We start from the raw sequence: 8950 nt of genomic DNA, 5'->3' as shown, positions 1-8950 counted from the left end.
CGGGCCCTGCTAATTACATTATGTGTAGTGCAGTGCGTGTATCTTGCTTACTGGACATGAAGACAGACTTGACTGAGGTGAAATATTTGGATACAACAGAAACAACAGAAGCAGCAGCAGCAGGGTAACAACAACGACTGTGACGATACTGTCACGTGTCCCGGGTTCCGTGACAATTTTGGATTCTGGATTAGACGGAGCTGTTTTATTACATAAGTCGTTACGATTACAACCAAAATCACTCTGAAATGTCTTTCAGACGACGCGACCTGACAATTCCGTCGTCTCTCACGTTTCCTCTTCTGGTTCTTGGCTCAGCTGGTTTCTCCTCTGCTCTCAGCTCTGCTCCGTTCGACACTTATCTGACCTCTGANTTTCTTCATATTTTTTCTGAAATGTGAATAACATGAAAGCGAAATATTCTTTCTTTTCTTCTTTAGGTCATTTTTCTGGATTTTTTCGGTCATTTTATATGTAATTTTTTAAACATTTTCAGGTCATCAAAATTCGGGCCCTGCTAATTACATTATGTGTAGTGCAGTGCGTGTATCTTGCTTACTGGACATGAAGACAGACTTGACTGAGGTGAAATATTTGGATACAACAGAAACAACAGAAGCAGCAGCAGCAGGGTAACAACAACGACTGTGACGATACTGTCACGTGTCCCGGGTTCCGTGACAATTTTGGATTCTGGATTAGACGGAGCTGTTTTATTACATAAGTCGTTACGATTACAACCAAAATCACTCTGAAATGTCTTTCAGACGACGCGACCTGACAATTCCGTCGTCTCTCACGTTTCCTCTTCTGGTTCTTGGCTCAGCTCAGTCACATTGCGACTGACGGTCAGCCGGTCAGTCAGTCAGTCAGTCAGTCAGTCAGTCAGTCTTGGTGTCGAGCCCAATCTGGGGCTCATGACCAGATATTTATTACTGTTTGACAGTTTAGGTCTTGTTATTGTGGGGGGCCCTCTCTGACGAGAAGACAGATCAGGCCCAGTTCCTGAACTGTCCTGTGTTGCATTTAGTCTCTTATCTTCTCTAGCCGGACGGACTAGAAGGCACCTACTTAAAGGGTTTCATTTCCCGTGTTAGCTATTGTATCAGTAGCGGGTCTATTAGTTGCCGGGGAACGTGTTTTCATTTTTAGGTAACACGTTGATTTTATCTCTAGCTATTGGTTGTTGAGGGGACGTTTATTGAGCCGTTGTCCGAAAATGGACGTCTGTGTATGCGCTGTCTTGGAAACGTGTTTTAAGAAGTAGTTGTCTAGCAACGGACGCCCGCTCAGATATTCTTGGTTTTAGGCGGCACGCCACAATATCAAAAAGCCAAGTACGACCCACTACTTCTCAGAAAATCTTGTAGTGCCGGGAATCGAAACCGGACCTCTGTATCTGTAGCCACGAACTCTGACCACTAGACCACAGAGGCGGCTGAGTACGTTACGTTATTATTCCACTGCAAATTTTCTTTATTTTTGGGTTATAAAATAATTTAGTTCCTTATGTTACAAAGGTTGTACATCAATGATTAAACTCAGTAAAATCACAATAAAAATTAAAAACAAAAAATCCCATTATGTTCTTTCTCCTGCGTTTACTATTCATGTTTCAGACATTTATCTCTGGTTTTCTCTACGTAACAAAATGTGGAGACAGAAGCACAGATAACAGAGGTTACCATATACAGAATAAGAGGTGTATCATTTGGTAACCACTGAGCTAGTCAAGAAATCCCCCCCCTTTTCATGTAACCCGGAAGATCACCACCATTTTAACAAAACCCCGTCACTTGCCTCTGTCTATAAAACGCAATTAAACACCATCGGCGCATCTAAGCCTGTCTCTCCCTAACAGAAAGATATCAGGTTGTTATGAAGATTTCTATCTCCTGGGATATAACGCCGTGTATTCCGTTGGCAGTCAACCGACGTTTCGGTAAGCCGATTTCTCTGTTTACTACATGCTCTCGCGTTGATTTCTTGCTTGGTTTATTCTTCAACCCCGAAGATGGATACGAAATATTCCTCCGAAACGTAGGTTGACTTTCGGCAGACTATACTGCGTTATATTCCAAGAGATATTCTCTCCCTAATAGTCGTTTGTTTTCTTGCTTTAATATTAAAAATTTCTAGTTTTTATATTTTTCATCTCCGTAATACGGCAGTTCTTCTCCAGTTTATCTTTTATGTTTGCTGCAAAACACGGACAGTAAAGGTATTCATAACGTAATTTCGTAATTCATTACGTACAACAGGCCTCACGTAAGTATTCTGGGTCGCTCTTCCGCTCACTGGACGTACATATTTGTATCGCGAATTTTTCTCTCTGGAGGAGCTTGACTCCTCTGTCATCATCATCACCACCAGCCGGTGCATGTGAGCGGATATGCGCCTCTCAAGGGCTCGTCAGCGTGCCCCACATGCAGGAAACTCATGAATATTCATTACACAATGCAGCTATATGGGTCGCCGTGTTGTACTATAATCTTGATGGTATGTGAAGGATACACTACTGCCTCGTGGAGGGGAGGGTTTAGCCAACCACAAGAGTAGAGAAGCGGCTACACTGTTCGCCCCTCACGTGTTCTGCATGTGACATGTGAGCACCCGACAACATTCACTTCGTAAGGTCACAAAGATTACAGACCCCGCCTACATATAGATGACTGAATAATAACAGTTTGATAATCTCACATTCATTATCCTGAAGGGAATTAGCAATTATTTTTGCAACGAAATAACTTCTGACATAAATTCCAAGGTTTGACAATAGTACAACACGTGGGTTAAAGCTATTAATATTTTAGATTTTGTCTGACGTTTGAGTTTTGTTAAAATAAATACGTTTCAAGAGTCTCTATTTGCATCTCCAGATGAACAAGATGTTAAGGAACCCTGTTTGTCACTAACGTAGCGCTAATCCGGAACTATTGACGCCAATAATCTTCGGATATCTTCCCTAAAATTATTTGCACCAAACACCATTTGTGGAAGATGGCTCGAGGTTATTTAAACCCAGGCAAGAGAATCGTTTCCTTTTTTCGAAAAGAAATTATATGTGGGAAAGCATTTTGGTTTACGATTTGCTATAACTCTTACATTCTTTTTGCTGAACTCTTGATCAATAAGAGCACTGTTGTGTTTGTTGTAGCACCTCGTATTTCGTATGAACGTACCAATCTTCAGATTCGAAAAGTAAGCCTAATTCTATGGCTGTGCCATAGCTTAGGCGGTTAGTCGCCGGGTTCCCACCGCGTAGGCAGGAGCTCGAGTCAAGCTCAGGTCATGTGGGATTTCTGGTGGACAAAGAGGCACTGGGGTAGGTTTTCTTCGAGTCCTTCGGTTTCCCCTGCCAATTCTCATTCCACTGACTGCTCCACATTCATCATCTATCATCCGGGGCAGGTACAGTAGGACCATTAGTGGCTGACGTACCAAGTGGACTCAGTCTTACCCCACCTTAAGAAACTAAAATCAAAAAAGCCTGCTTCTACTTGTGTTTTGCTTGGCTTACAATTTGACACTGAAGATGAAGGTGATGTTCCTTCGAGACATCGGGCTCACAAGGCCGTACTCTTCATATCCGCCGATGCGAGAGCCTTAATCTCAGCATGTTATAGGCTAGGCTCTCTGACTATTCAGACTCATAATTGGTATCTGAAATGAATACTAATCACATATCGCGTAGGGCTCCTTGGACGCATGATTGGCCCAAAGTAAGGGCTCTACAGTGCAACATAAGATATAATAATGAGGACTAAAACATGCCCAAACTGGATTCTTACCCGTTGCTGAAGTGGTCCATGAACATACGCTCCCACACTGCGCCGACAATGTAGTTTTCACTGTAATATAAAGAGGCTTAGATTATTATTGGGCATCTTCATATCAACAGGAAAACTTCTACTAAGGAAGCAATTCCACAACGATAAAATGCAGAACTCAACGGCCACCTATTCAATTATTAAGTTATTTAAAATCGCAGCTACATTTGCATGGAAGAAATCAGAAATAGTTAGTATTGTCACGTGTATGAGTGACTACAGATGGGGGTTTGGATTGCTAATTGGATTTATTGAAATCTTACAGAAAGTTGTGCTATTGCTAATTCACACATTCAGCAGTTCACTATCTCACGCACTAAGTCTTCTCCGTCTGTTTTATTGTGTATATAACAGGTAAGATCATTTCATAACAGTATCTTCACCGGTTGTCGCCTGGTAACGGCTTCCAACGCCGTAGCTTCCTCGTCTTCCGTGTCCACATCCTTACTGGCCGGTGACTATCTCACCACTAACTGACTTCTAGGCTGCGCCACAGCTCAAGCGGTTAGTCTCTGGCTTCCCACCGCGGCGGCCCGGTTTCGAACCAGGGGTCTGGTCAAGTGGGATTTGTGGTGGACAAAGTGGCGCTGGGGCAGGTTTTCTCCGAGTACTTCGGTTTCCCCTGCCAATCTTCATTCCACCAAATTCTCCACAATCACCCTCACATATCATCTGGGGCTGGTACAATAGGCCAGAAGTGGCCGCAGTACCTTAGTCCCACCCCACTAGCGTTAAAAGATCTGAACTCTAGACTTGTCCTCTTTATAACACCTCAGCACGGACAACATAGAAAACACCTCTGCTAAAGTAGCTGTCGCACGTACTGCGTATAGAAGACTGCCTCCCAGTTACTCCGTTGGTGCGTGTTATGAATCTTACCTAGCAACGGCCGTTGTTTACAGAGTCATTACTTAGCAACGGGTCTACATGCTACAATTTGTATAGATTTAAAAGTGGCGATCTGGAGGCACCATAACGGCAGTCTTCTGGAGACATTAAGGTAATTCACGAATATTTTTATTCAGGATAGACAGAAATTGGGCATCCGTCCGATCCGATTGTCTCCTGGATAAATGTGTTCAGCGCAGCCGCAGATTCGAACCGAGGTCTAGATATTGGAACTTGGAAGTTCATAATTGTCAGTCCAATAGCTAGCCTGTCGATCTAAGCATGCGCTGTTGAATGTGGAGTTCACTGAAATGATAACTGGTGTTGCAGTAAGAAACCGACGTTTCTCCGATAAGCATTTTAATATCATAAAATAATATAAGTCCGTGTTTCTCGGGCAACTTCTTGCCTTGTTATTTTCCAACCAAAGTTGTGTACACATTTCTTGTTTTGACGTATCATCAGCTTGTGTTAATCTTGTAAGATCTGAGGCTTTCATGGCGGTGACTATGAAGAAAGCAGTCTTCTGGGATTTGGCACCGTGTATATGTGGTGTTAACCGACATTCGGAGGAACGTATCGCCTCCATCTTCAGGGTAGATGGAAAAATATAAGAAATCCGCAAGCGAAGAGACCGTGAGAACCGGTAAAAGCAGACTGCTTTCTTTATGTTAATCTTGTTTAACCGTTATAGCATTACCAAAGTTTACGTTATCCCTCTTATCTTTCTTTACTTCTTTTAATTAATTTATCTTCTTTTTTTCGAAATATGCCCTCATTATATGTAACGACTCCAGTGAATTCAACTTTTATAGAGGACTACCTATAAACAAATTACAGGACTGGGGGAAGATAAAGTTGAATATGTCACCACAAAACACTGAGAATCATAAACAGCTTCTCTCGTTCAAAACAAAATAGTTGTAATTCCATAATTCTCTTAATTAGCTACTTCCTAAAACTGTGACGAGAAAGGAAGCCTTTGTGTACGCTACTGAAGGCCTGCCGCCAACTACCGGCTGTTCCCGACACTAAACACAAAGTTCAGATATCCCGGAAGGAGAGAGGTCACACAGTACGAGGATTCGTACCAGCTTATCACGTGTAATTTATTTCTGCATTAAATCAATGCGATATTTTCCTCCGAAACGTCGGTCTGTCTCCAAATGACGCGGCGTTACAACTCAGAAGATCGTAAAATTCGTAGTGCCGCCTTGACAACCTCACATCCACATAAAAGGATAATTTTTTTTTCTCTCTTAAGAATGACACAAAGAAGACGCGGAAAAATAAAATTCCAAGAATTTCTTCATCTCGACATTAGATGGCTCTAAATTGTCAGCATCACGCTTCGGCCGATTCATCTCCTAAGAAAGATCCCCTTTTCCCATTGAACAGGAAGCTGAAAGGGTTCCAGTGTCCGAATAGACGTGGTAGCAAAAATATTTTCTGCCCCATTTCGAAATCGAAACCTGGTCATCCAGACCTTATTCAGCTCAATTCAGACATCTGTAAATGCCGATATTAAAAAGAAACCGAAGAGAAAGTGTTCAGGTACAGAAAGAGTAGCTACTTTGGTTAAGATCTCCTGAGAAGTTGACAGTGGCCCTATACATCTCATCCTCCTTCGTGTGATCACTGTAATAATAAGTGGCGAAGAATAAAAATTATTAATCTCATTATTAAATTTTTCCTGCATTCTATTGCTTCCTCTTTTGCTCCTTTAAATAAACTAAGGAAATAAAAAATTTAAGACTTCTATACAAAGTACATGCAGGACGACTGAAAAAAGGACTTGACTTCCGTTGATGACAGTTTTTCGGAATGCTTGATTTATGCTTGAGAGCTGGGGGATGTTCATGGCAGCACAGCAGCACACAAGATCACAGTATTTCCTGTCATGGCAATACATACTGAAACAGAAGCTAGGACTGCGCAATGCTTGTTCAGCTTAGGGACATACGACCCCCGAAATGAATTGAGGGGCATTACAATATGGACTTTAAAATGCGTATATTACTTCATTTTACATCTTGTTTTGTATGGATGTAAAATTTGGCCTCTCACATTAAGGAAAGAACATACAATGAGGACGCCTGAGGAAAGGCTACTGAAGATAGTATTTAGACCCAAGGCGAAGAAAACTGCATAATTTCATAATTTTTATAATTCGACAAGTAGCATAATGATGAAATGGAGGATAACGTCATGGGCTAGACATATAGCAAGCATGTAAGAGAACAGAAATGCACACAATGTTTATTAGGAAAAGCTGAAGGAAAATGTCACTTCTGAAATCTAAACACAGATGGGAGGATAAAGTTAATATTAAATAAAAGGTTAGGTGGATGTGAACAGGATTCATCTGGCTCAATATAAGAGCCAATGACGAGATCTTATGATAATAATAATATTGAAATTTTGGGTTCTATAAAATTCTGACAATTCCTTGACAACTGAGCAACTATAAATTTCTCGAGACGGATTCTGCTTCATGGGGTTCATTAGCTAATTTGCTGGTTAATTATTTCTTTCCAGGTTTCTTAAGGCGCATCTCCATTGGTTTATAAGCAGTATCAAGATCTCTTCATTTGGCAGCGTGTAATAAGGCAGGAAATTCCTACCAGGTAAGTAGCGTAGATAAGAAATGGTTTGGAAAGAGAAAAATTATTTCAGTGCGGAAGGAAATATGCCTCGACAACTGCACATTTCTTATCTGACTGCACAAGAGATTGGAAGATTTACGAGTAGTGGATTCTTTTCGCCTTTCGTGAAAAATTACCTAGTTCTTTGTGCCACATTTTTCTGAGTACCCCTGAATCACATTAGGGATATTATGTTCTTCTACCCTGAAGATGGCGGCAGCATATTCCTCTGAAGCTTCTGTAAACATGTGCCAGACTAAACAGTGTCATATTTTTCTTTAGGGGCAGTTTCCTTTACCAAAATTTGTACACGAATATTTCTACAGCCATTACCCGCCCTTCTTTGAGTGAATAGCATAGCAATGTCATATAACTGCTTGAATCTTCATGAATTTTGTTATTTAGAGTCGCAACTGTAATTTACTGGCAAAAGTAGGTCTTATTTTGGTCTAAGATAAGCACTATAATATTTTAGTAATGTTAAATTGAAACTCACATGGAAACCAAGTGCAATGAATCATTCTCAGTCGATCAGCCGCTTTGATACGATGTGTGCAACCAACATTTCGGATACAGTTTCTGTATCTGTCATCAAGGATCTATGTGGTGAGTGACAAAGGCCAAAATTTGTCGATAAATATGTATGTAAGCTTCCCGAAGTACATCTCACTTTTATGCTACCTAGACCAATTTATGTCACTTATGACGAATAAACAGTCCCCGAAAAATACTTAAGGTTCTCACATCGGTGCTTATGAAGTTAAGCCTTTTGGGATATAATGCCAGACTCTGCTTGCTACCCTTCTTCGTACTTGGCTAATTTTGCGACCCTGAAGATGGAAGCGACATATTCTTTCGTTGATTCTTATCGGAATACACAGCAATATATCCCAGAGGTCTTTAGTCTCCGAAATGTCTGATTTTTACTTCTTATCAACGCAGGCTAATTTCTGTATAATGAAAAATCTTCACAGGACTGATAAGAAATAGATCTGGCCTTAATTTGAAGAAAGATCTGAGATTTGTGCTGATCGATGCTCACCAAACTGACTAGTCCCATACTGTTAACCTGGAAACAATGAATATAAGTAAAACACACAGAGAGATTGGGTTTTCGGACTTTATCCATCGTCCTGGTTTTTAAGATAACTAAGAAAAACACGACGTTTCGGAAACTGGATCTGTTTCCGTCCTCAGGTGAAGGAAAAGACCTATTCTGTTGGGTCCCTTAGAAAGAGCTAGCCTCTTTTTTCTCTGTTTTTCCTCACCTGAGGGCGGAAACAGATGCACTTTCCGAAACGTCGTGTTTTTCTTGGTTATCTTAAAAACCAGGGCGATGGATAAAGTCCGAAAACCCCTATCTCTATGTGTTATACACCATCGTCAGAATCCTATAGTAACTAATAAGTAAAACACGTAAAGTAATTTCGGAAAGGAAACCTCCAGGTTGGTCAGGCTCAATATTATGGGCTAATTCTGAACATTCCCTGCGGAGAACGCACGAGAACACAAAAGGCTGTGTACCTGTAGGCTGCAGGCCTTCTAACACTGTCATAGACTTCCCGTGAGGCCAGGATTAACTTCTCT

The 8950-nt window shown here is 41.2% G+C and overlaps 1 protein-coding gene and 1 long non-coding RNA gene across 2 annotated transcripts in view; one reads left to right on the top strand and one right to left on the bottom strand.

Annotated features, from left to right (window-relative positions):
• The window catches only part of LOC111869538 (flocculation protein FLO11), a 202806-nt gene that overhangs the window by 40343 nt on the left and 153513 nt on the right, over positions 1 to 8950 (top strand). The window contains exon 2 of the mRNA XM_023861154.2: positions 7257 to 7345. The gene's annotated coding sequence lies outside the window, so the exon portion shown is untranslated. The remainder of the gene's footprint in view (positions 1 to 7256; positions 7346 to 8950) is intronic.
• LOC111869541 overlaps positions 1 to 8950 on the bottom strand; it is a 249865-nt gene that overhangs the window by 141401 nt on the left and 99514 nt on the right. Inside the window, exon 2 of the long non-coding RNA XR_002843686.2 lies at positions 3792 to 3851. This is a non-coding gene — a long non-coding RNA (uncharacterized LOC111869541). The remainder of the gene's footprint in view (positions 1 to 3791; positions 3852 to 8950) is intronic.

This window comes from Cryptotermes secundus, unplaced genomic scaffold, assembly GCF_002891405.2.
Source record: "Cryptotermes secundus unplaced genomic scaffold, Csec_1.0 scaffold196, whole genome shotgun sequence".
NCBI lineage: Eukaryota > Metazoa > Arthropoda > Insecta > Blattodea > Kalotermitidae > Cryptotermes > Cryptotermes secundus.
This window is presented reverse-complemented; position numbering and strand designations above follow the sequence as displayed.